This window comes from Chelonia mydas, chromosome 1 (assembly GCF_015237465.2).
Source record: "Chelonia mydas isolate rCheMyd1 chromosome 1, rCheMyd1.pri.v2, whole genome shotgun sequence".
Classification (NCBI taxonomy): domain Eukaryota; kingdom Metazoa; phylum Chordata; order Testudines; family Cheloniidae; genus Chelonia; species Chelonia mydas.
This window is the reverse complement of record NC_057849.1, coordinates 179,295,716-179,321,461: the sequence shown is the minus strand read 5'-3', so window position 1 is coordinate 179,321,461 and position 25,746 is coordinate 179,295,716.

Below are 25,746 nucleotides of genomic sequence, written 5' to 3'. Positions count from 1 at the left end.
CGAGAATAGGATCATCATAAGCCTCATAACTGTCTTTTTTTTCGAGGACGAATGAATTGTTGGGGTGCAAACGTAGGTTCAAAATCAAGATCCTCTGCTATTGTTGCTTCTTTGACAGTTTCTTCAAATCCTTCATCTGAACGGTATTTTTTTAAATATTTGAGCGTTTTATTTAAAATCGTCTTTGCCTTGGATATGTCTGTGATTATGTTCTGCAAAACTTTGCTGGTCAAATTAATTTGATTTAGAATATTATGCCAAAGAACTGTGCAACATGAAAATTGAAACTGCATCATTTTCTGAACCAATGTTTCAGCTTCATGTCGAAATGAAGGATCATACGACAAGTCCTGGCTTATTTCGAATAGTGCATTGTAAATCTCTCCTGATGAATATTGGAATTGTCTAATAGCATCTATCCTGCTTTCCCATCTAGTTTGACTTAGAGGTTTAAATGTGAGGTTTTTGTTCAAGATGCTTCTTCAAGACTGCCCAACGGTGTATGGAACCACTAAAAAAGTTGTAAATTGCTTGCACTGTGGTAAAATATGAAATGATTTAGATGATTTGGCAGCATCACTGACAACCAGATTGAGCGAATGTGCATGGCAAGGAATGAAAAAAGCTCGATTATTTAAATTCAGTATTTTTTGCTGTACACCTGCGTGTCGTCCTTGCATGTTTGGGCCGTTATTGTACCCTTGGCCATGCATATTTTCTAAAGGTAATCCATAGTGTTCCAATCTCTGTAGAATTACATCTGTGAGGGATTTCCCAGTAGTTTCGTTCACTGATATAAATTCTAGAAAGTGTTCACAAATTTTCACTTCTTCTGCATTTTCATCAGTTTTTACAAATCATAAAACTATTGACACTTTTTCGGTTTTGTTCAGATCTTGAGTACAATCCACTTTAATTGAATAATATTTGGCATGTTTCAAATCCGATAAAATTTCATTACGCACTATATTAGAAATTAATTGTATTATCTCATTTCATGTATTTCTACCCAAATAATGCATGTGAATCTCTCCATCTTTCACTCTTCGTACATGCTCAGCCATAACACTATCAAATTTTGCCAATAATTCAATCAATTTCAAGACATTTCCATTGTTGTTCTCATATGAAATATCCGAGGATCCACGGAATGCAAGGCACTGTTCGGCTAGGAAATTAATGATTGCCAGTAAATGTTCCAACACAGCTTGCCAATGTAGAATTTTTGAATTTAGTAGATGTTGCTGTACCGGATCGATTGTTGTACCGGAACATAATCTGTTTGACAGCTCAGTGCAATTTGTCAACGAGCGTAAATGATTTTTTGATGTTTCGTGTTCTTTCAGATGCTGATGCAAATTTCACCAGTCATTAAAACCTGCAGTTGCCAGAAGAATGTCCGAGTTACAGAACAGTTTTTGCAGCAAAACCAAAAAACTACATCTTTGGTCTGTGAATACACTAACCACGATCTATTAATTTGTTCCCCATTTTTCATTTTTTTCTTCATACTGGATGGCATAAATCGACGATTCGACTCATTAAATGGATATTCAAATGTAGGATCTCGTTTTGAAGGACCTTTTTCACAATAATTATTCGCATTGCATCAGTAATTATTGTTGGCCATGTACTTGGATCCGATCCTATGTCAGTCTCTCCACCTTCCAATAATTGTTCTTCAGTTTTAGATTTGGATAACAGTTCTTCGTTTCTGGATTCTTCAGCTGAAGGAGTAACTCTTTGGATGGATTGTGATTGTTCATCTTTATCAGTTAGCGAAGATAATCTTTGGTTCGATTGGTCTTCGTCAGTTGATGAATAATCACTTTCAATGCATTGCTTAGAGCTTTCTCTTTGTCAACTTTTTAAAAATACTTATATGAAGTACGAGGTAGTTTTTCTAATTCTTTTTGTCATTTCTCTCTTTGTTGACAGTAGGCAGCACCGGAAAGCCGTTTTCGTTTTTGTCCTGGCATTTTAGCCCTATAACCACTGGCACTGATGCGACAAGGAAATTGGCACGAATGGCGCCGATAGGGTGGCACAGGACACAGAAGTAATCGTGATTCCTGATTTAATTAATCAATAACCCTTAACGTTAACACTTACGCACATTCACATTGAGTGACCGTGTTATGATGTGACACGATATTTTCCACATCACGCTCCTATCGCACTACTGTACTTGGCCGTAGGTAAGGTGCTAGTCTTGGGGTGAGAGAGCTCCCTACAAGCTGGGAGATGCACTGGATCCAGCCCTGCGTGGCATTTTCCCAGCGCTGAGGCCGCCCAGCTGGGATTCGGAGCCCGAGGGGCATGCAATGGAGAAAGCTCCAGTGCTGGGCTTCGGCCAAGGAAGAGAGATGGGCTGGCTGGCTGGATGCTGCCCCTCTCTGCCCGGTCCCTCACCCCCTGTAGGGGGGAGGCAGGAGGAGACCCAAGGCACCAGCATGCTGTGTGAGGCTGGGGAGGGATGCGGCAGCCTCTGGAGCTCCAGCAGGCAGAAGCTCCTCAGGTGTCTTGGGGACCGTCCTGCCCGGCCCGGCTCTTACCTTGCTGCGGATCTGGCCTGACGTGGACACTTCATGGATGAGTTTCTGGGGGATCTCATGGTCCCCCTTGCTGTCCAGGGACTCGTCTCCCGCCACCAGGGATTGGGGATCCCAGCCCCGCTCATCCTCACCCGGCCCCGGTCAACTTCTCGGACTCCTGCCGAGAGAGAGCACATGAGTTTGGCTCAGCCCAGGCTGCTGCTCCCTTCCCCTCCCCGGGCAGGAGGTGGTGCAGGGAGGAGGAGGAGGAGCCCGCAGCCGGCTCTGGAGGAGCGGCCTGCCCGGCTGCCATGTTCTGCCACCACCCCTTGCACTCCATGGCCAGGGTAGGGCCACACTACTGGCTCCCGCCTGAGGTGGTGTGGCCACAGCCCATGAGAGAGCAGCAGGGACACGGTCCCCACTGAGCTGGCTCCCCCTGCCCCGCCACAAAGCCCCGGCAGCACCCGGTCAGAGCAACAGGCTGGTTACCGCCCCCGGACAGTCAGGATCCAGCCCAAGACACTGCCTCAGGTTGGAGCTGGGGCCCTAGCATTATGTTGCCCCTGGTAATTTGCCACCCCCAAGCACCTGCTTGCTTTGCTGGTGCCTGGAGCCACCCCTGATAGATTGACACAGCAGTTTGCCATGGTTTAACTGTTCATGTAGACCAGCCCTAAGCATGTGAGTCTACGGAGAGAGGAATGGAAGCTGCTGTAAAGTACACATTAAAGTGGCCAGAAGGAGGAGTTAATACACCAATTTAGAGTCTCTCTACACTTATTAAACTCATAAGCACTTAGAGTCTCTGCTGGAGTAATTCCACTGATCTTGGCCAGAAGCCTTCAACCACCATCACTGAATCCATCCTAATACTGAAGAAAAGTTGATACAATCTGATTATGCTCATAAAGTGAGTGGTGTAGGCTCAATTTCTTAGTAGAAATATATTCATTTCATGAAATCATCAGTGCATTGAACAACCTTATTTCTAGTCCCACAGGAGGTGTCAAGGACTGAATGGGCAGGGGGACTGATCTCCCCTTGAGATGCCGTGTTCAGAACTGGGTGAGACATACTGGTGGAAAAATGTGTGAAGGCTATATGGCAGCTGTGTGGCGTGCCTGTTCTGAAAATAGCTAGAGGATTTCCCTGTATAGCTTTGGAGGCCTATATTAATCTGGCACTTTCAGAACCACTAAATTCACTTATACTTAATGAGAGTGGCAAGAAATAAACTTCTGGAAAATGTGTACACACTTTTTTTTTCACATTGGTTCTTGCAGGAATGCTTCATTACACAGATATCACTTTTAGGTAGGGGGACCATAAGTCCCATTTTGGCTGGGACAGTCCCTTTTTTTAAGCTCTGTCCCAGCAATCCTGACTTTTTTTTGGCAAAAGTGGGCATTTGTCTTGTTTGATTAGTTGGTAGGTGTGTGTGTGTGTGTGTGTGTGTGTGTGAGAGAGAGAAATGTGGGGCTTGGGCGGAAGTGCAGGCAGGGCTTGGGTGAGCAGCATAGCCAGCCCTGTGTGGGGTGGGGGTGCAGGGCTCAGGAAAGTGGCTTGGGTCAGCCCCGTGTGGGGTGAGGGACTTGGTTGAGCAGCTGGGGCTAGCCCCACACAGGGCGGGAGGGGAAGCAGAGGGAAAGCTCAGGCTAACCCCACACAGTGTCCCATTTTCCCTTTGGGAAATATGGTCACCCTACTTTTAGGTCACACCCAATACTATAGCACTCTGATTCCTCTGTGTATTATGGTCAGTGTCCCCTCTCACCCATTCAATCTTAATTCCACATTTTCCCTGTAGCACATATAGTGCTTTGTGATATGAAAAAGGAATTTTAGAATTAAGGAAACAAGGTGAAAATCCCCTTAAATGTAACTGGTGCTGTTTTTTGCTCACATCCACACATTCGGTATCTGTACTACTTATTTCCTCTCACTTATTAGGGCCTCATTTCTCATTCCCTGCAGCCCCAGCTCACTAATCTGTTCAAATTACTTTCGTTCTATCTTCTTATGTGTTTTCTACTCATACGGTTTCAGTGTCATCCACATAAGAAAGAATGGATGCAGGAAAGGGTTTGATTGTTTTGAGTTTAGTGGATTGAGGGGGAGGAAGGAGAGGGAAATCCTGTACTGGGTTACAACTATTTGGGAGAGTCATGACTTTAGGACTGATAGATGCATCTTAAGGAAGCATTATTATATGATGACTACATTAGTCCCTGACCCTATTTTGAGAGCCATTGCTATAATATGACTCCATAGTAATACTTGTAAAACAAATAAGTCTTATAAAATACTTATCATGTATAGATTGCCAGAAAGGCAGACTTGTTGTGGGAGACAATATTGAAACAACTTCACTCAACTGTCAGTTACTCATTCAAATTTCATAAAAACTCGAGACATGCTGTCCATAACCACATTTGTAAAACAACAGTAGCAATTTACTTTACTTCCAGTAATACTGAGTGTACCGACATTTGTCATGTTCTTTCATTCATTCCAAATTGTTGCAGGTCTTCTCTGGCTGTGGTTAAAATTATCCCTCTTTCATTCTTAGTAAATTCTTAAGGGATGGTAACAGACGGTAAGGAAAGAGGTACAACTGGAACACAAACTGTATTCCAGCTTGACTGAGCACTTCAAAATTTCTGCTCCTATGTTTTTGTTTTCAGTCAATGTCAATGCTGCACCTGCATCAAAATGTAACAGGATAAACAATTTAAAGTACATTTTATGTGTTTCTTGTGGCAACTAGCCAGAGATCATTGCATCCATCAATTTCCTGCTTACGTTAATAGACAGTGGTATGGTTTTAAAGTAGCAAAAACTACTTTAGCTTTGTTAATATCAGTATTCTTAGCAGCTTCACAGTCTAAGGCCAGCAGCAGGTGATCACTTAAGCATCCATCACCCATAGTGGTTCTTACAGTATATAATCCACAACTCAGTTCACCACAAAGAAAGATCTTTCATTTGATGTTGCAGAAGCTGGTAAATTTAACACAATGTCTATTATTGATGATACAAGCTGAAACTCTTGATATTTTGTTTGGATCCTGGTTCAGATCTGATATGGATGTCTAATTCTTTAAAATGATACATTTTTGTCTGCTTCATTTTCCGCTGCTGCAGGACTAGCACTTGTATACACTTGCTAATCTTGAACATATTCCAAGAAAATTTAGGAAGTGAACAATTTCAAAGTAAGTGCTTCTCTGATACTATAATTTGGTAGAAACTCAGTCTTTTAGGATTCATAGTACAGTGTGCAATTTATAAACACGGTTGCAGGAAAGTCTACACCTTCAGTGTAATTGTATCTAGAATAGGATAGAATTTAGACTTCAATCACATCAACATAATTTAAACAATAATTGTGAGCTAGTTTATCAAGGCAGCATGTCGGTTTTCTTTCTTTTTTTTTTTTGCATGTCCAACATTCTACCCAGTTGCTTTGAGATTCTTGTTATGGTGGTACTGATGGATACGCACACTGGGGCATGTGCACACGCATGCTTGCACATGCATCTGGATTTTTCTAGTTCACATGAGCTGTGCTTGACACAGAATTGCAGGAGCTTGATGGCAAACTTTGATTTTAAGCAATCTGAATGCTTTTGTTCTCCCAAGACTGTTTGAGGATCAGTCTAGCCCCCAGAGTTCAGCTGTCCATGGAGCCAAAGGACTATTCTGGCAGCTGTGTATCAGCTAGTTAAAGTGGCTAAGCAACCAGAGTGGGTGCTAGACTCTGATCCAGTATGTGTTATAGGTAGTGGTAGTTAAAATATTAAGCACCTTTTGGTTTCAGTCATAACTTTGTCAAACAAAGTATGTTGGCTGAAGTCTTCAACGCTGTTTAAGTTTGAGCAAAAACAGTTCAGCTATTTCAACAATGGAGGTTAGGGGAAATAAGGGTAGTTCTGCCAAGGTTGAATTTTTTTCTCAACCATTTCTATAGAGAGTCCCTCTACACTCTGAAGCAGAAGTCTGAAAATTGACAAAGGAATAGCCCCAGCTAGGATCAGAGGGATGCTTTTTTGTTATCCCGATGAAAATCCATCCAGATTTGATTGAGTGGTAAGCCTCTGAAAATCCCATTCACATATGTTCAGTAGAGTTTCGTTAGGTTTGATTAAAATTTCTGAACATTGCATGTCCATTGAACCTGCTCCAGTACCACAGAGCTCCCTACATGCCAACTTCACTGAACATGTTGCCAGCCTGCACTAAACTTCCTACATAGCAGGCATGAAGCTAGAGTCCTAAATAGGAGGATCCTGCCACTGCATCAGTAGAAACAGCAGGAACCATCACCCAACCATCCCTTTGGCATAGGGGAAGATGTATTGCATTAGGCCTCATGCCCTTATTGTAGGAGTCAGATGAATATAATGACCATCCCAACTCCAATTTTTTATAGTTAAGCGAGGATTCAAAAGGTCACCTGAGGCAGAACTGGGAATAGAGCAGGTCTTCGATATGGCATGTTTCCTCCATGTAGTCACACTGCCTTTCAGAATAAAAGGGTCAGAACTGTGATTGGCTGTGTTGTCCGTAACCACTAGACAACACTTGCCTCCAATTACCATCCTGCATATACACACAAGGGAGGGATTTCCTAACTTGTGATTGCTTGACTCTACAAATTGAATGCTTTTACTATACTGTGGCAGAGCTCCGACCTTGTCCCCATGGGTCCCATGCTTCCAGGCTGTTTATGCTAGCTTCAGAGGCTCACTGCAACCCTCCACCACGTAGCCCTTCTCTCTAGGGCCAGGGATACAGTCTACTGAGCCCTTTTCATCATAAGCCAGCAATGGAGGTTGGTGAGAGAATTCTTACAGTCTCTGTTGCTCCTACGGCCTCATGCCAAAACAGTTTAGCCTCCTGTCCTGACAGGGACCTGTTCCCCCCCCCGCCCCCACCCAGGAGGTGTTTCTGTAGTGCTGGGTTGGGGGGAACCCGGGCCCGCCCTCTACTCTTGGTTCTGGCCTAGGGACCCTAATGGTAGCAGCTGTTGGCAGCCAACCTTTTACTGCCAGAATTGCTACATTTCCCTGGACCACTTCCCCACAGCTCTCCTGCTTCTCCCTTCTTCACCCTTACCTTAGGGCTCCCTTACCAATGACTTGAGGGTGTCTTCATTAACCAGCCCTCCAGCCACACTTCCTCTCTGCCTGACTGGAGTGAGCCCTTTTATATTATCAGAGGGGTCTTAGTCAGGTGGTTAATGGCCTCACCTTTGCAGGTTAATTGGAGTCTGGTGTTCTCATTAGCCTGGAGCAGCCCCTGCTCTGGTCAGTCAGGGAACAGAAAACTGTTAATCCAGTGGCCAGTATATCTGCCTTCTGCTACTCTGCTGTACGGAGCCCCGGTGGACCAGCCTATATTCCACCTTAGTCCCGAAGCCCGGCGGGGATATCAGTTGGCGGCTCCTTCACAGGGCCGTGAGCACAGGCGTGTACTTGGTGTGGTTCACCCCAATCCCGGACACCTGCCCCTTTTGCAGCGTGAGGGAAACCCTGGCGCACGTCTACCTGGAGTGTGCCAGGCTGCAGCCCCTATTCCGGCTCCTCACGAATATTTTGTTAAGGTTTTGGTTGCACTTTTTCCCTCACCTCCTTATCTACGCACTCCCTGTCCATTCCCCCACTAAGTCGCTGGACCTCCTGGTCAACCTCCTCCTGGTCCTGGCTAAAGTGGCCATCTATAAAACCAGGGTGAGGAGGTTGGCCGATGGAGTCTCCTGCGATTGTGGGGCCTATATCCGATCCTCTGTTCACGCCTCTCGGCAGAGTTCCTCTGGGCGGCGTCCACTGACTCCCTTGACGCCTTTGAGGAGCAGTGGGCGCTGTCCGGGGTTCTCTGCTCGGTGTCCCCGTCAGGTTCCCTTCGTTTGACCCTTTGACCGCACTCCTGTTCCTGTTGTTCATTAGTTGTCCCCCGTAATTATTTGGCTTCCCCCCTTAGGCTGGGGGGGGGGATCCTTTAGCAGTTCGCCCGCCCACTTCCTGGACCCCAATAAGGCTACTCTGCTGTATCCAACTGGCCTGGATCTATCATAATACATACATACAAATAGACGTGTGTTTACAAGCATTTGTAATGGCTATGTAAAGTGTCAGATTGGCAGCACTGAATAGTCAGGATAGGTACAGTACAGGACAATAGGAGAATACGTATTTTGCCCCAACACACTGCTATTATGCCCCCATGCTCTGAGAGCAGAAACTCTGCTTTGTGTTCAGGGAAATGGGAATGAAATACAATTAAACATCAAATGTTTGACCAAGCTCTTTCTTGCAGAGCCATTTCCTGGAAGCTACATTTTTTCTCAATGAAACTAGATTGTTTGGTATGTATTCCGGGGCTCTAGATAAATTCAGGTTATCACATTGCAGTTCTTCTGAAGAACCATACAGAGAGAGGCTTCCTATGAGCACTAGCACAAAGACTCCTCTGTTCTGGGTACAGGCATCTTTTGCAAGGATTAAGAGAGAGCACATCCATCCCTCCCCACACTTTGGTTTGCCCTCCTCTCCATGTGGAATTTGTCTCTCTCTATTATCAAGTTTAAAATCAAACTATATATTTTATTCAGAGGGACAGAGCCTCACTGGTGAAAACTGGCATAACTCTAGTGATTTCAGTGGAGCTACTCCAAGTAACACCATTCGAAAAATCTGGCTCGTACTGTTCAGTTTATATTCTGTCTGCTGCTTCACTGCTACTCTCAGGTGCTCTAGGAACATTAGTCATACATCCGCCTACCTGCTTGAAAGCTGTGTCAAATGTGTCTCAAGGCTCTGATGCATTCTGTTACAGTGGGATCATCATTTAAAACCTTCTGAGGTGTTTGCGTGCTGTTGCAGGGCTGAGCAATGGATCAGAGACATCTTCAATTATTGGTCAGTGATCTGGGTTTGGAAGTGGGATGTAAACCTGAGTTCCCTCTCCTTGCAAACACTCTCAGGTGGAGGAAAAGGCCAGTACTCTGGGTGTTTTGGGGTTAGCAGGAAGCAACAGGGACAGTGCTCAGGATGGAGGGTAGCCATATTTGGGGGTGGGAAATGGATAGTCATCCTTGAAGCTGACTCAGTGTCTCAAGCTCTTAACTGACTCCCTCTGCTATGTACTGAAACTTATTCGTGAATTGTGGTGCCATGGCTTGCCTTCATAGTCTACTTACCTGATATTTGCTTCCTGATAAGTGCTCCAAATGCTTAATATTTACTTCCAAAATGCACCTTCCAACCCCATCCCCTTTTTTTGTCAGAGGAAGCTCCACTGTACTTCCCTTCATATTCTTAAATGAAAAGGAAACCTAAGCAGGAACAGTTTAAAATCACATTTAGTAGCATGCCAGTGAGGAGGCAGGTTTGTTCTCATCCCCTCCTGTTTTTCCCTCTGAAACAATGACCCTGCTCTTAGCAGATTTCTCCCTTATGTTTATTCAAACGATTGCACTGAAGCACTACCAGTGTTAACTCCATTGAACCATACCTTGTATAGAGCTTTGAAATGGAGCCAAGCCAACATAGAAAGACCATACTGCTTTGTGAAGACTATCAAACTTCTCTATCTGTTGGCCCAGAACTCGCAAGGCCTTTCTGAAGACATTTGTAATTACTGCTGAGAAAAGAAGTATAATTTCTAAGATGGAATAAGTACTTCCTGCTTTCTGTGTGGCAATCCTTGCCTTCACTATCATGAAATTAATTCTGTGAGATTGACAGGGCACATACTGTAAATGGCTGGCTCTTTTCTTTCCCCTTTATTCAAGCCTGTTCTTTAAATCTGAGTCCTCATAAGGCAGAAAATACCATTATCGCACTGGGCAACAACATACAGGAGTACTATAATTGAGAAGGTTTCAATCATTACACTTTTTGAATCAGTAATTTTAAAAAGGATTCAATAGAATTTTCCATGTGGAAACAATCTACCTCCTGCTCCCTGAGCATTTCTTTTCTTTGGGACCATGAAGTAGGCATAGGTAATTCCGTACAATGTTTTATCCAATAGGACAGAACACATCAGAACAAATACATGTCTTACATACGTGGCGTTCTACTAGAAATGAATTTGACCCTTTGTCTTTTTTGGGCTTTAAAACAATGCCAGTCTTTGGGACTTCTTCAGAATGAAAGGTGAAATTGAGCTTGATTTAAAGCCTTTCTGCTATTAAATGAAAGTGCATTCTTGATAGGATAGATAAGGAGCAGAACATCAGCCGGTGTAAAGTGTTACTGCTCAAATTACTCCAACAGAGCTCTGCGGACTTACATTATCTAAGAATCCTGCTCATGTACGTAAGTGCTGTGCTTTGCAGTCAGTACTAAAGCTATGGGCCAGATTGCATCCAGCAATCTGATCAGATGCAAAAGAGAGGAAGGCACAAGGAGCTTTTTTCCCCCTCTCCCTTCTGTGAAGGAGCTGACCACAGTTTCTGTACTTAGACTGCTATGAGCCCAAGTCACTTTTGAAAATGGGATTTAGCCATCAATGGCAGAGAGGGGTGGCGGGGCTGGGCAGATTGGTAAAAATATTCAGGGGTCTTATTCTGAGTTAGGTGCGAAAACACCTTTACAAATCTGGCCCTAGACACCTTTTGAAAATTCCACTGTGTGGCTTTCTGAAGCTTTAGGTACCTAAATAGCTTTAGAAATTTGGGCCTTAGGCAGGTTTGGAAGCTTTACCCAGGGGTACTTCTGTTCCTAAATTACTTAGGTGCTTTTGAAAATCCCACCCATGCTTCCTGGGCTGCTGCCTTAAACATAAAGTGAAAATGTCAAAGTCAACTTGTTGGGTTAGAAGAAATGCAGCTTTCTTTGTGTGCAGTTAAATGGATACTTCATGTGACAGCAAAGATTTTTGGTCCTTCAGAAACTAGAAATCCACTATAGTCCCCTCAATAAACCTGTACATAATCATTAAGTCTATAGGGGAGCCCCATTTTATGGGAAATGGAAAGAATGTCTTCTTACAATTTCACTGTCCTCTGTGGAAGGAACTGAGAAATTAGAGCATAACAAAATGAATCCTTCTTTTGTTTTCTGTCCTCTTTATTTCCCCCTCACTCTTTTTCTTCCCACTCTCTCCTTCCTTCTGTTTTCTTCTCTTCACTTCATCTATCTTTTCCCTTTCCTCCATGTGACTTCCCTTTTTATTCTTGTTTGAACCCTTTTAACTTAGGTTTCAGAGTAAGAGCTGTGTTTAGCCTGTATCTGCAAAAAGAAAAGGAGTACTTCTGGCACCTTACAGACTAACACATTTATTTGAGCATAAGCTTTCGTGAGCTACAGCTCACTTCATCGGATGCATGCAGTGGAAAATACAGTGGGGAGATTTATATACACAGAGAACATGAAACAATGGGTGTTACCATACACACTGTAACAAGAGTGATCAGGTAAGGTGAACTATTACCAGCAGGAGAGCTATTACCAGCAAGAGAGAGGAGGAGGAAACCTTTTGTAGTGATAATCAAGGTGGGCCATTTCCAACAGTTGACATGAACGTGTGAGGAACAGCGGTGGGGGCGGATGGGAGGGAAATAAACATGGGGAAATAGTTTTACTTTGTGTGATGACCTATCCACTCCCAGTCTCTATTCAAGCCTAAGTTAATTGTATCCAGTTTGCAAATTAATTCCAATTCAGCAGTCTCTCCTTGGAGTCTGCTTTTGAAGTTTTTTTGTTGAAGAATTGCCACTTTTAGGTATGTAATCGAGTGACCAATGAAATTGAAGTGTTCTCCGACTGGTTTTTGAATGTTATAATACTTGACATCTGATTTGTCCATTTAGTCTTTTACGTAGAGACTGTCCAGTTTGGCCAATGTACATGGCAGAGGGGCATTGCTGGCACATATCACATTGATAGATGTGCAGGTGAATGAGCCTCTGATAGTGTGGCTGATGTGATTAGGCTCTATGATGGTGTCCCCTGAATAGATATGTAGACACAGTTGGCAATGGGCTTTGTTGCAAGGAGAGGTTCCTGGGTTAGTGGTTTTGGGGTGTGTGTGTGTGTGTGTGTGTGTGGTTGCTGGTGAGTATTTGCTTCAGGTTGCGGGGCTGTCTGTAAGCAAGAACTACAACATTCAAAAACCAGTCGGAGAACAGTTCAATCTCTTTGGTCACTTGATTACATACCTAAAAGTGGCAATTCTTCAAAAACAGACTCCAAGGAGAGACTGCTGAATTGGAATTAATTTGCAAACTGGACACCATTAAATTAGGCTTGAATAAAGACTGGGAAAGTAAAACTATTTCCCCATGTTTATTCTCCCCCCCTCCGCCCCCACCGCTGTTCCTCACATGTTCTTGTCAACTGCTGGAAATGGCCCACCTTGATTATCACTACAAAAGGTCCCCCCCTTCCCCCCCCCCCCGCCCTCCTGCTGGTAATAGCTCACCTTACCTGATCACTCTTGTTACAGTGTGTATGGTAACACCCATTGTTTCATGTTCTCTGTGTATATAAATCTCTCCGCTGTATTTTCCACTGCATGCATCCGATGAAGTGATCTGTAGCTCACGAAAGCTTATGCTCAAATAAATGTGTTAGTCTCTAAGGTCCAACAAGTACTCCTTTCCTTTTAACTTAGTCATTTTTCTACTCCAGTTTTTCTTTTGGAATGTTTCCAGATGGTATAATGGCACTTTTGATGCTTTGAAATTTCATTTCCATGCTGGGGTGAATGATCTGCACCTGAGGATGCATGGGCACAATATGGACTTGATGCCACAATATTATGCACACATGTATAATGTGAAAGCCATACATTTTCCCCCCCCTCCCCCCCTGGACTGTAGCATTTAAGTCTTTCATTGCCTGGAAGCCCTTGAACCAAGCCATTGAATAATTATTTTGTGCCCATTCTCAGAGGATTCACAATTTGCATATGAAGTATGGCCCATGAGTGTTCATGTTATACCAATTATTAAATGAGTAAAAAAGAATCCAGCCAATATTATGAGAAGTGAGCTGGTTGGATTATTTCCCAAGTTTATATATAATGATGGGAAGACAAACCACACATGCCAGTACTACAAATGAAGCATAATTCTCCACTCTCTTAAATCAGTGAAAGTTTACACTGGCCAGATTGAGCTCTTAATGTACAAATTATGCCAGAGACCATGAAAAATGTAGACGTAAGTTACATAGTACACACACTGCAACCCATCTAACTTTACTGTGATAAAAATAAAGGAATGGTGTGGATTACATTCTGACCCAAATAGAAAAGCTAAAATTTCAAGCAGGATGGAGAAAGTATCTTACATCTTCATTCTTGTGGATTTCAGTGCGTTTTGCAAAGGTTTTTATGATTCCCAGATATGATTGCATACTGCAGCTACTCTTTCATACTTAGAATGCTGCATGAGAATATTCAAGCAGGCATTAAAAGTAATCCTGCCAATTACTTATTTATTTTAAACAGCCACTATTAAATATCCAGCAGTATTATTTTACTTAACCCACCTGCACCCTCTGTTAGTATGAAACGGCTTCAGAATAAATATGGCAGCTTGTGGAAACAGGATGAAAGAGGTGTTCAACACACCGCCACCCATCACCTTCAAAAATAGCAATCTATATCTGAGAAATAATCAGTACAAAGCTCCATGTGATAAGAGCCAAAAAAAAAAAAAAAATCTGACAAATAGAGCATGATTAATCCTCTCCAGTGGATTAACCTGCAGAATGAGCAAAGTTATACGGAAAACTCCATAAGCTGTATCTTGTGGAGTTTCAGAAACATTGTCCAATGGTGTAGCATGATTTACAGGACAATGAAATGAGCACAGAGCAGCAGGCATAGACTTCCACCACTACAGATGTCCTGAAATCCAGAAGAAATGTGATGAATCTGAAGACATCCACTCGAGACATGTTCAGAAGCCATTCCTTCAGGGATGGTCTCAAGGCCTCCTCTTCACACTCATCTGAGGGGGAAACTCTGTGAGATAAACCTTACAAGCTCAGGTTTAATTAGCATGCAATAACCCACAATAACTCTTGGGAAAAGAGTCAGAGATTGCCCCAAACCATGCCTCTTCCAAGTGGCCGTGCACAGTGGATTCCATGGGCTTGGAGGGAGAAGGGTCTGAGACTAGTCTGTTTTCTCCTTCTGACTAATGGAGCAGTATTTCTGATCACATCCTCTCACCTGGGCAGCAATGTGGGATGAGGATGACATTGCCCACTGATCCTGGTTTATACATTCAGGGTGAAATTCACCCCTCTACAGAGGACTAACCCTGTGTCCATACATTGCTTATGTCCTGATTGCTGACGACTTAATTGGCCCATAAGTTGTGTAAACACCTTGTGATGGTCCTCTGCATAGGGGTGAATTTTGCCATTAAAGTCTGCCCTAAACCCTCTTCACAATGTAAGACTTCACCTTAAAAAATGTCATTCCTTGTGCCTTCTCCCTCCATTGTTCAAAGGACAATAATTTGATAAAGCTATTAATTATCCCTTTTTACAGTTCCCATGTTTTTCTTTATATTACTATTACACAAACAAAACAACCCTGGGCTGAAAGAATGTGATTAAGGTTGTCTGCAACTTTAGTCTCTCTCCTCCCGTGCTATCCCTTTCTGCATATGCATTATGATCCAGACTGGAATCTGCCAGGTCTTTTAAATATAAATGTTCTGCAGCATTGTGTTGATTTTGACAAAGTTCTGCTGGAATCCAGGCAGGATTCAGAAGGAACGCTGCCTACAAGGCTAAATTCCATTAAAAAAAAAAACCTGCCTGGTCCAGCTCCCCATCAGCCTTCCTGTAAGTTGATGTGGAGATCCGAGCCTGGCTCAGAGCTCCTCAGCAGCCCAGGCTCCTAGGTCTTTCAGGGTGCCTGGTGTTGGAGCAGATAGATTGCCTCAGAGTTGAGGCTTCCAGGTCCCCAGTTCAATGGTAACCTGGCAGGGAAACTGCCCCATGGCTAGGGGTCCCCAGTACTCCTGGGTGGAGAAGGATGATTCCATGTTGGGGGAGGGATAGCTCAGTGGTTTGAGCATTGGCCTGCTAAACCCAGGGTTGTGAGTTCAATCCTTGAGGGGGCCATTTAGGGATCTGGGGCAAAAATTGGGGATTGGTCCTGTTTTGAGCAGGGGGTTGGACTAGATGACCTCCTGAGGTCCCTTCCAACCCTGATATTCTATGATTAACTTCATGGAGAACTTTGAAAAAATTAATTTTCATTCTGAATCAGAACAAAACCATATTTCAAAATCTTGAAATCCTTCACAAAATGTAATTACTATTCTCTATCCAGCTCTATTACCTGTCAGGTTACTTACCTATGCCCAGATCAGGCATGGCCTGCAGAAGCCCAGAGCGAAAACTGGAGGGGAAGTCCTGCTCAACCCTGGGCTGGATCATGCTCAGTATGGATGGAATCATCAGAGGTTTTTTTAGCTGCAAACCTCTAGCATATGTAAAATGCAATATTTTCCCCAAAGTCTTATAATTTGGTGAAATTAAGGTAGATTTCCACTGTGATGGCAAAATGCATATCTCTGACACAAAGGCCAGCCCCTGCCAAATGTTGATGACCCTACTGCAAACCATAGCAGTGCTGGAACTTCTCAAAGAAATGGTCTTCTGCATTTATCATAAGCAAAATTTGTTTTTTGGTTTTTGTTTTCTCCTCACTAGTCTGGTTCTTGGAAACAGCTCAGGAGTGCAGGAACAATTATTAAAGTGGGGCTCCTGAAAGTGTAAACCATATATTTGGTTGTTACTAATTCAAGCCAGGAGCTGCTACCATACCACTAGCACTCCTAGTTCCAGCATCCCGAAACAGCTGAACTCTGCCCTCCCCTCACAAAACGAAAAGAAATAGATCAGCTGTAGGCAGACACCTGGCATGGAAAACTTTAGTCTGAATTGTTAAAATTCAGCAAAGTTATAGGGTATTGAAAACAGAGTCTTATAATGGGACCACCTTTATAATTGGCACTACTACCAGCCTTGTTTATAATTAGTTTTTCAAAATGCATAAATGCGTAACACAGGGTAAACTCTGTCTTCTAGAGACTTTTAAATAGTTTCAGTTATATGAAAGGGAATCCACACCTTTCTATTAATCATAGCAAGATTTATCTAATATATAAAATATTGTTTAATTTATTATTGCTATGTTATCTGAAGGCCCCTGAATAACTTAACAGAAGCCAGCTAAAACCTAGGATTTGCAAAAGGGTCACAGGTCTCAAATAAACAAATACTCTTCAGTTTAAAATTGGCTTGGTGGTGATTCATATTCATCCTCATAGCTGCAAAATGTTTACACTGGGGTTTCCAGATCATAAATCCTTACTTTTAGGCATACTTGATGACAGCCAGTCTTGCCAAAACAGGTATTTTTTTATCCATTTTGAAAAAAATGGATTATAATAAATGCAAGCTTGTTCTGAGATCCCATTATTTCCCTTGTTCATTGTCTATACTCCCGACTGTGGAAATGGTAGGTTTTTGTTTTTTGTTTTATACAGGCTAGTGCCTTAACTATTAGTGTTTAATTAAGGGCCTGATCTTGCCACCCTTTTATCACATTGAGTGGCATCTTACTTCTGAGAATTTCTGTTGATTTCAGGGAGCTACACCTGGAGTAAAGTGCTTATGAACAGGAGTAAGGTAATCAGAAGCTGGCCCTAAACAATGAAAATAATTCTCCTACTCTTAGCTGGTCCTCTTGTTTCTTTGTACAAGCTAGCCAGAGGACCTTAAGATTGGAGAGTGCCAGCACCAAGTGCCCTGCTGCTCTTCAAAAATATATTAATTTATAGTCAATTTTTTTTCTCCCGTGAAGTTTGGCTGACTGATATTTTTAACATGTGTAGCTTTCTCTTGTATTTAACAAATGTAACGTTCATCTAATGTGACATTTAAAATTATTACAAAAAGATATTAAATTTCATTAGAATCACTTGTTAGAGGTATACTGTCACCTCCATTTTTTTCTTTTCTATCTTTTATAAGTTTTACGATCTTGAAATGCTGCATTTACCCTTATTTTGCACTTTTTTTGGTACCTTCTTGTCTGTCCATTCTATAGAACTTTTATTTTCCGTCTTGAACTGTATATTCTGCATCTTTCACATTTTTGGCTGACTTTTTTTGCCCCTTTTCTTCTCATTTTAAAAACTAGTATATGTATGTATGTTTGTGGGGTTTTTTTTTCCCCACACCACCTCTTTGTGATCTCAAAAGACCTGATCATTATTTGGATGGGAGATTTTCCAATAAAATCTTGGTGCTGTGGGAAGAAGAACTGGTTACTCAGTAGGCATCAGTTTCCCTTTCAGTCAGTCTTAATAGACCAAAGTCCCAGCATGAGGTAAGCGCTGTTGGAGGCTCATCCTTTTAGAAGAGTTATAGCATTGAGGTTCTGACTATTTATAGAGCCTAGAATGGAAACTTTTAATAAATTAAAGACCCTATTTAATGATTTACAAGAGCTAGGTCTATTACTGTTAGTATTACACTTACTCATAATAATTGTAAGTATTAACCCAGTTGTCCTGCTTTTACCCCAAACTGAGTAATTGCTGTGGCCCTTCTGCATTTTCAGCAGAATACACTGTTCTGTATTCTAATATGTTGTGTTGCTGTGCCTTGATAGATGACTACCATGTTTCACCGCATCGGTGATGGTAAGTAAAGTGATTCCTGTGTACATAGCTATTAAGTTTCATGCAGTCCCACTTGGCATTTATGTACCTTATTAAAATAATACACATATTAATATTTGTATGTATCCCTAAATTTCACCTTAGAAAAAAGAGTGGATTTATTGCTAGTGTAGGGCATGCTTCACAGCTTTGTTCAATCACGTTCCCTATTTATATACAGGACAACAGAGCTGTTATTGTGCAGCTTCATGCTATTTTCGCACCAGTGAAAGATAGACACTAATCTCTTTGCCAGAGTGTGTAGGTATTGTGTAGGTGTGACTTAATCCCACTCCTCAGGGGGACCATGTGTGGGAGATAGTGACTTTCTATCACTAGCAAGAAGAATCATAAATGTAGCTGCACAACCCTTCACACAATAATCCTTGCAGGAGCGAACACCCCACTCCACATAGGCTTGTAGCCAGCCAAACCCAAGTGGGAGCTACAGAGAATCAAAAAAGGGTTCAAATGGGGACTCAGTGGTTCTCTCCAAAACTGTCTTGAAATGCCCTCCTCCCCAAAAAGGAAGTTGCCCCATCCCCTACACTTTTTGGGCTCTGCAGCAAAACCTTATACCTGTGGTTTTCTTGAGTTCTGGGAGTCTATCAGCTGGGGTGGGACTGCAAACTTTGGGGAATGATACTGTGATCTTCACTCCTCTCCCATCCAGCGTGGAAGAGCAGTGAGGGCTATGGGTAGAGGCTCAAACTCCTTCCCCCAGGCAGAAGGGAGAGAGAGAGAGGGTGGAATGGCTCAGCTGTCCTCTAGGCAGTAGAGAAAGTTGAAGGGACTCAGACTCCTTCCTGCCCCTCCCCACTACTGTTGCCACCTTTTGTGGTACAAAACCCAGGACATCTGGGATGATCATGAGTCCATGAAACTGGACAGTTAGCAGTATGCACTGAGCACTTTTACAGATTTACCAGGACAACTACCTCAAAAAAGGGATGATCCTGGGAAAACTTGGACAGGTGGCATGGCAACAGTACTACTCCCATGAAGGAGGGATTCTTCACACAGGTGCCTATGTGCAGAGAAGGGAGGAGCTGAGGGACCTGGGGAAATCCTGCTCCCAGAAGGGTAGGGTTCTCTCTTCTTGGGGAGTCTCATTCTGCCAAGGGCAGGGCTTTCCCAGGCGCTGCCTATAAAAGGTCATGCCCTCTGCTGTCTCAGCTTGGAAGTCAGCTGTGCTGGTCCATTTTGGGGGGACTCCACTCCTGATGAAGAACCTTCTCTTATGTGGATTGAAGTGGAAACGGCCCATTTTGTGACCCTCCCCTGAAGAGAGTAACTGGACAAGTCAGTTACAGTTTGAGTGCTGAGGGGAAGGGATGGATCAAAACCACCAGGCCCCTCAGAAGATTTCAAGGGTGAGCCCTGGAAACAGATGAGGGGCTGGGCAGGAGCTGAAGCACCAGGAGCTTATGGTCAGTAGGTAGGAGTACTCTAGGGGTACTAAGAAAGGGGGGCAGTAGCCTTTTGGAAGTGGAAAGGCTAGGGGATACCTGACCCAGCAGTACTTCTGGGGCTTAAGTTTCCATATTGCCTCACCTCAGGCTGCCATGTGACCGAAAGGGCTGAAGGAGAAGCTGCTGCTGTTTGCTCTCTCTCTTATGCAGGAGGCAAACAGGATGGACATGCTGAATCTGGGGAGGAGCAGTCATTCGTCTCCCTCCCACTCCAGCCCACGAATGTACATGTGATTTTCCTTGTTGACCAGCTCTCCCTGCCGCAGTGCATGATGTTAAAGGTGTTAGGTGTGAATGTGTGACTCCAAAGGAAAATGCATGACTGTCATATGAGTTGCATGACACTGGGCAGATCAGTACTAATCCTTCAGATACCTACTTATGTAACTAGTCCTTCCTTACTTAAGAAACCCTGCTGAACTAATTGAGACTACTCCTATATTAAATACTTGCAGGATTAGGCCCCATTCCTACAAACAGAACTTTGACCCTGAAGTCAGTGGGGCTCCATGAAGTCTTGAGGAGCTGCCTGCCTGGAGTCAGTCTGCACAGTGCTTCAGTATGACAGTTGTATATAAATGTAAGATAGTATTAGTGATTCTTCAATATCATGTCTGTATAACCACATTCATTTTAATTTGTCTTTACCCCGTTTTATTTTGTCACTCCCATTGTTTCATGTTCTCTGTGTATATAAATCTCCCCACTGTATTTTCCACTGCATGCATCCGATGAAGTAAGCTTTAGCTCACGAAAGCTTATGCTCAAATAAATTGGTTAGTCTCTAAGGTTCCACAAGTACTCCTTTTCTTTTTGCGAATACAGACTAACACAGCTGTTACTCTGAAACCGGCTAAAGTGTGTGTAAACCAGATATGTCAGGGGGAGTCTGCACCAGACAAAAGAATATTGTTTGCCCATCTGGGAGTTACTTCCAAAGTACTTTGAAAGACAATGATAATGTATGTATATATCCTGTAAACAGGCCCATCAGGCAGGCTAACAAGTGGTGAAGGCAAACGTCAGACTAACAAGTGGGGGAGAAAGAAGCATGGTGTCTAGCAAGAGAGAGAAGGTTGGTCTGGGTTTTACTTTTCAGAAGAATCATTTTCAAAAGTTTATTGGTCTATAAAGACAGGGCTGAATCTCAGTTGATTCAGTTGCTTATTGCTTGATTGTACCAATATTACTCTATTATAACATTGTATAGAGGCAAAGTCTTCTCTGAAAGCCAATTATAGTGATTAATATAATTGTGAAATGTATGTATTAACACTATGAGTTATTAGGGATACTCACTGCTATTACAATCCACCTAAACAGGGGTGAATGTTGTAGCTATCTACCTATCTTCCCTGTAAATTAAGCCTGGTGGAATCAGAAACAATGAAAGCTGCACTTAGATGGAAATCATACAGAGGGATGGGAAACCATATTTCTCTGAACTGTCCAGGAGAGGGCTGGATATTTATAGAGCCCATGGGGTTTGGGAAATTAGAGACTGGGAGTGTATTTGAAGTCACCTTGCTAGTTGTAACCAAGGGTGGTGGAAGCCAGAGTGTGACTGGAGTGTTGCTGACAGGCTGCTGGGGTCAGAGCTGCTGGAACAGGGCTGCAGTTATACACAGACACTCAGTATGTGACTAGCATGCCGGTACTGGTAGGTTACTTGTGAGAGGCCCAGGTTGGGAGCAGCATTGTGAGGCATCCCAGGTTACAGGTCGGGCAGTGACACAACCCCTTATTGATTTGGACTGCACCCCCCTTAATCCTGACTGGACCATCACGCTCACCACACCAAGGGAACCAGAATGTTGCAGGCAGACCAACAAATAAATCTCCTTTTCTCTCAAAATGTTCAAGCGCTTGGAGGTAACATAGCACTAGAGTTAAAAACGCTAACTCTTACTGATTGGTAAGACCTCTCATTCCCATTAATTTGTTCAGAATAAATGATTACTTCACCAGGCATCTTAAGAAGGCTGTTCTATCAGATAATATTGACAGGAACAGCCAGGCACCTGAATGAATAGTTTACAGAGAGTGCTATTTAGTGTGATTATTGCTAAGAAGCAAAGGTGGATTGTTTTTTTTTGTTTTGTTTTTTAAATGATCAGTGCTTTCCATTGAGATATTCTAGAAGTTAATTTGGTCTATGCGCCATCTGAGGCAGATCATCATGTTTGGACATCTTCCTGAAGGCATGGTAGAAGAGCTTTATCTTCAGTCTAGAGCAGGTAATAGTATAAATCACCCAGTGTTATCCATGAAATGTAGAGCTGAACCTTTAAAGCTTGTCACTGGACTAGGGCTGAGTACTATCCAACATCCAACTCAGACTATTGAAATCTGGGAAGAATTCCACACTTGTGGGGAAAGAGGGAAATATTTGTGGCAGGTTTTTTTTTTAAATAGCAGCTTCCAAGCAGCTGAGAATTTTGGTATGCTATAAGTAGTTTTGACAGATGGATTAGTGGGCAGAGTGAGATGCTCAAGGATGCATGCTAATTGCAATCTATATCCCATGATTCCGGAGATTATCCCATAGATATGGCCACCATATGCATGAAATTCCTTAAGTGTGTTCATAAGAAAATGAATGAGGTGGCAGAATACATGGGCTGTAGTCCTTTTTAGGGAAACATCGCTTTAGTACTCTATAAATGCCTGCTCTATACAGCCATTTTGGCGAAGTATGATATCAACCCTAATTTTCAAAATTAAGCATCTGCTCATCCCCAGAATATCCAATCTATAAATGCTTAAGTGAGGTAGAATATTTAGGTTAACTTATTGAGAAGGAAGTTGAATGAGCGATGAGTAAACAGTGATGTGAAGCTTAGCAATATATGTGGATATAGTGGTACCCATCTCTTACAGGGTTCATTAGAGCATTTGTACTCTTTTTCTAATTGATTCTTTTTCTAGAAAAAGAATCCAATGTGCCTCTCTAAAACAGGCTCTTGCTTGAGCTGTGACAACTATTCTCACTCCCCCGACTCTGAGTCACTGTTGCTTTCTCCACCCATCTCCACACTCGAGTGGCAGATTGTTCAGGCTGGAATAAGATAGGCGCAGGTGGCACCACCTACTGCAAGTCCTTTTGTTCTTGTCAACAGCTGTTGGTCTTTTCACAGTCTGCTCATCAGAGAGAAGAAAAATCTGTGATCTTTGATAATGTGCAATAATATCTTTCCCCCCACAAAAGGCATCCTTTCTTAATCAATGACATATTGGTAAGCTTGTGTCCAGTTTGCAAGCTGCACCTGAGTGCACTGCACCAGCATTGAATTGCCTCAGCTCACTGTTTTGTTGTAAAGACAGCATATTACATTTTTTTAATCACATTTGACAGTGTTGAAACTAAGCTGTGCAGCAAACTAGTAGTTTGCAGCAGTGGTTGTGGGGAGGGGAGAATGAAATTTCACTGAGATGTGGAATGTGAATGTAAATGTGTGGATAATTGAAAGTGGAACTTGCTATTTAGAAAAAATATATAATCTATTTTTATTTAATTGCATTAGCATCTGATTTCCTGCTGCTGTTCCTGTCAGCCTCTACTTCTAGAATATTTTGGAGACATGAAGGATTTTTTATAGTAGTTATAGAATTACTATTGGACCAATTTGTGTCTGTTGCTATATGGGGTACACTGGGGGAAGGGGAGAAGAGTGCTGCTGTTCCTCTGCACCTGCGGCAGCCCCAGTGCTGAAGACAGTGCTCCCTAAGCACTGGATGTATGGACGAGAGGGGGACAGAGAATTGCCTGTAGAGCTATATCTCCACTAGAGATTGTTGGGCATTTTCCATCACAATGATTTTCTAATGGAAAACGCAGTTTCTGCAAAAATCAAAATTTTTCCCTGGGAGAACTTCAATTTTGTAGACAACCTTTTAAAATCTTTTTTTACTTGTGGAAAATCAAAAAGAAATATCGTGTATAGGGTCTGACCCAAATCAGTATGTTGCTTAGCTGAATCAAGCTAAACTATTTAGCTTTGAATCAGTTAAACATAATTAAACTGTATATTTCCCAAGGACATTGCCTTACTAGAGCTGTAACTCAGGCCCCCATTCTCTCCTATAAGCTCCCTGGAGGACCACATCTCCCACAATGCAATGCAGACCATTAAACCACTATAGGATCATAAGACTAATCAAGGGTGTGTTGTACCTTTTAGGTGTGTTGTACCCCAAGGGTGTGTTGTAGCCCAGGTCTCTAAAGAATGGATACTTGAGGCCTATTATACCCTATATTAACTATACCATGCAATTGTCGTGTATTCCTGCATACATATTTGTCCTTTTTCTGTCTGCTACTCAATAAGTCACTTAAAATAGTATAAGTAGTTTAACCACTGGAAGAAAAAGGAATCCCTTGACTCTAGCATTACATTTTACTATATTCATGTACATCTTTAAATAATAACGTCTCTCAAATTCCCCATAATTATCAGTTCCTAAAATCAAAACCTCTGGATTCCAAACAGAGGCAGTATATGCAAAACCCACATCAGAAAACTTAAATTTAGCAGTCTATTCTGCCAGGAGTTTTTAGCCTTTCTAAAGCTTACAGTCTTGGGAAATCAGGACAAGAAAGTGTGCCATGTTTTTTTATGTAGCCAATAGTTGACCTTTTGTACTTAACGCTCACTTTTTATATTGTCTTTTTTTTATAACAGAGTGAAGACTTAGTGTTAGCCTTCATTTTTAATGTCTGGCTCTGCCATAGTCATATGGCAGGGCTTCTCCCTAGTTTGCTAAGGACCCACTGCCATGCCCACAGTCTCCTTTATGCAGGTTTATTGTCCAAACTGAAACAAACAAATTCCTCATCTCATCCTTCACATTTTAGGCTCTCACTGCCTCCCCTGAGAGGGACCCTGGCAGACCTGATGCTCCTGCTTCCCGCAATTTATGAGTCACTCACTCATGTGTGCATGTGTACATACTGTCTGTCTCAGTCCGTTTCGGCTCACAGACATGCTCCCTGACTCTTGATAGCCCCAGGTGCAGCCCCACCTTCTTAATTGGACCAACTGGGAGCATCTGTTGTGGCACAGGGCAGCTGGACCTACTTAAGTTACTGGTGCCAACCACCCTGTGGCAGCCATGTTAACGTGTAACTTTAACGTTACTTACTGTAAACATATTCTTTTATTTATCCTTCACACAAAGCCTTCTGTGGCTTGGTCGTAGTGCGTTGCTCTGCCACACAGGGAACTAGTTCATAAGTAAGCTCAAGGTGTTCTGGCTCAAAGAAGCCAGGACCTACTGCTTCATAGCTTTTTCAGAGGCCCTCGATCATATAGCTTGCTTAATGATACATCCAGGAAGGTACAGGTACTACATTCTGAAGGAATGACAACTGAGTCACATTTTTGTATTGTTGGCCTTTGAGCCTGTGATATCTCAGTTTCTTCCAGGAGAGTAGAGACAATTGTCATAAGCTGCTGAAGGTCCCCGTTGGGGGCGATGCCCCTCTTCAGCTACTGGTGTTCCTGTGTAGGAAGGAGAGAAGTGGAGAGCTGTATTTCTGGGGTCTTCCTACAGTAGTGGATTAGCCACTGGGCAAGAGGGCCCATGCCCAGGAGCCCCAGCCAATTGGGGGATCCCAGAAAAATGGGCACCCCTGCACCCCGAGCCTGCTCCCCCTGCCTGCCCAGCGTTCCTGCCGGGAAGCAGGGTCGGGACGTGGGGGCTTGTGCCCTTTACACTCCCGCCTGGAGCTCCTGCCAGGGAGCAAGGTTGGGACACAGGGGCTTGCAGGAGGAAGGGGTAGGGAGGGGCCCCCACTCACTCTGGCCCAGGGCCCTACAAAACCATAATCTATCTCTGTCTTCCTATATGTTTATATAGCACCTAGCACAATGATCCCCTGATTTGTGAGATGTGGACACTACAACAATAAATCTCCTAAATAAGGAGACCTCATTAAGTAGCTCTTTGCAGATTTGTGCACCGTTAAACGTGCAGTGAGTGAGTGGCAGCATGGTCAACAAGTCAGGAGGCTCTGAATCTGGGCTTT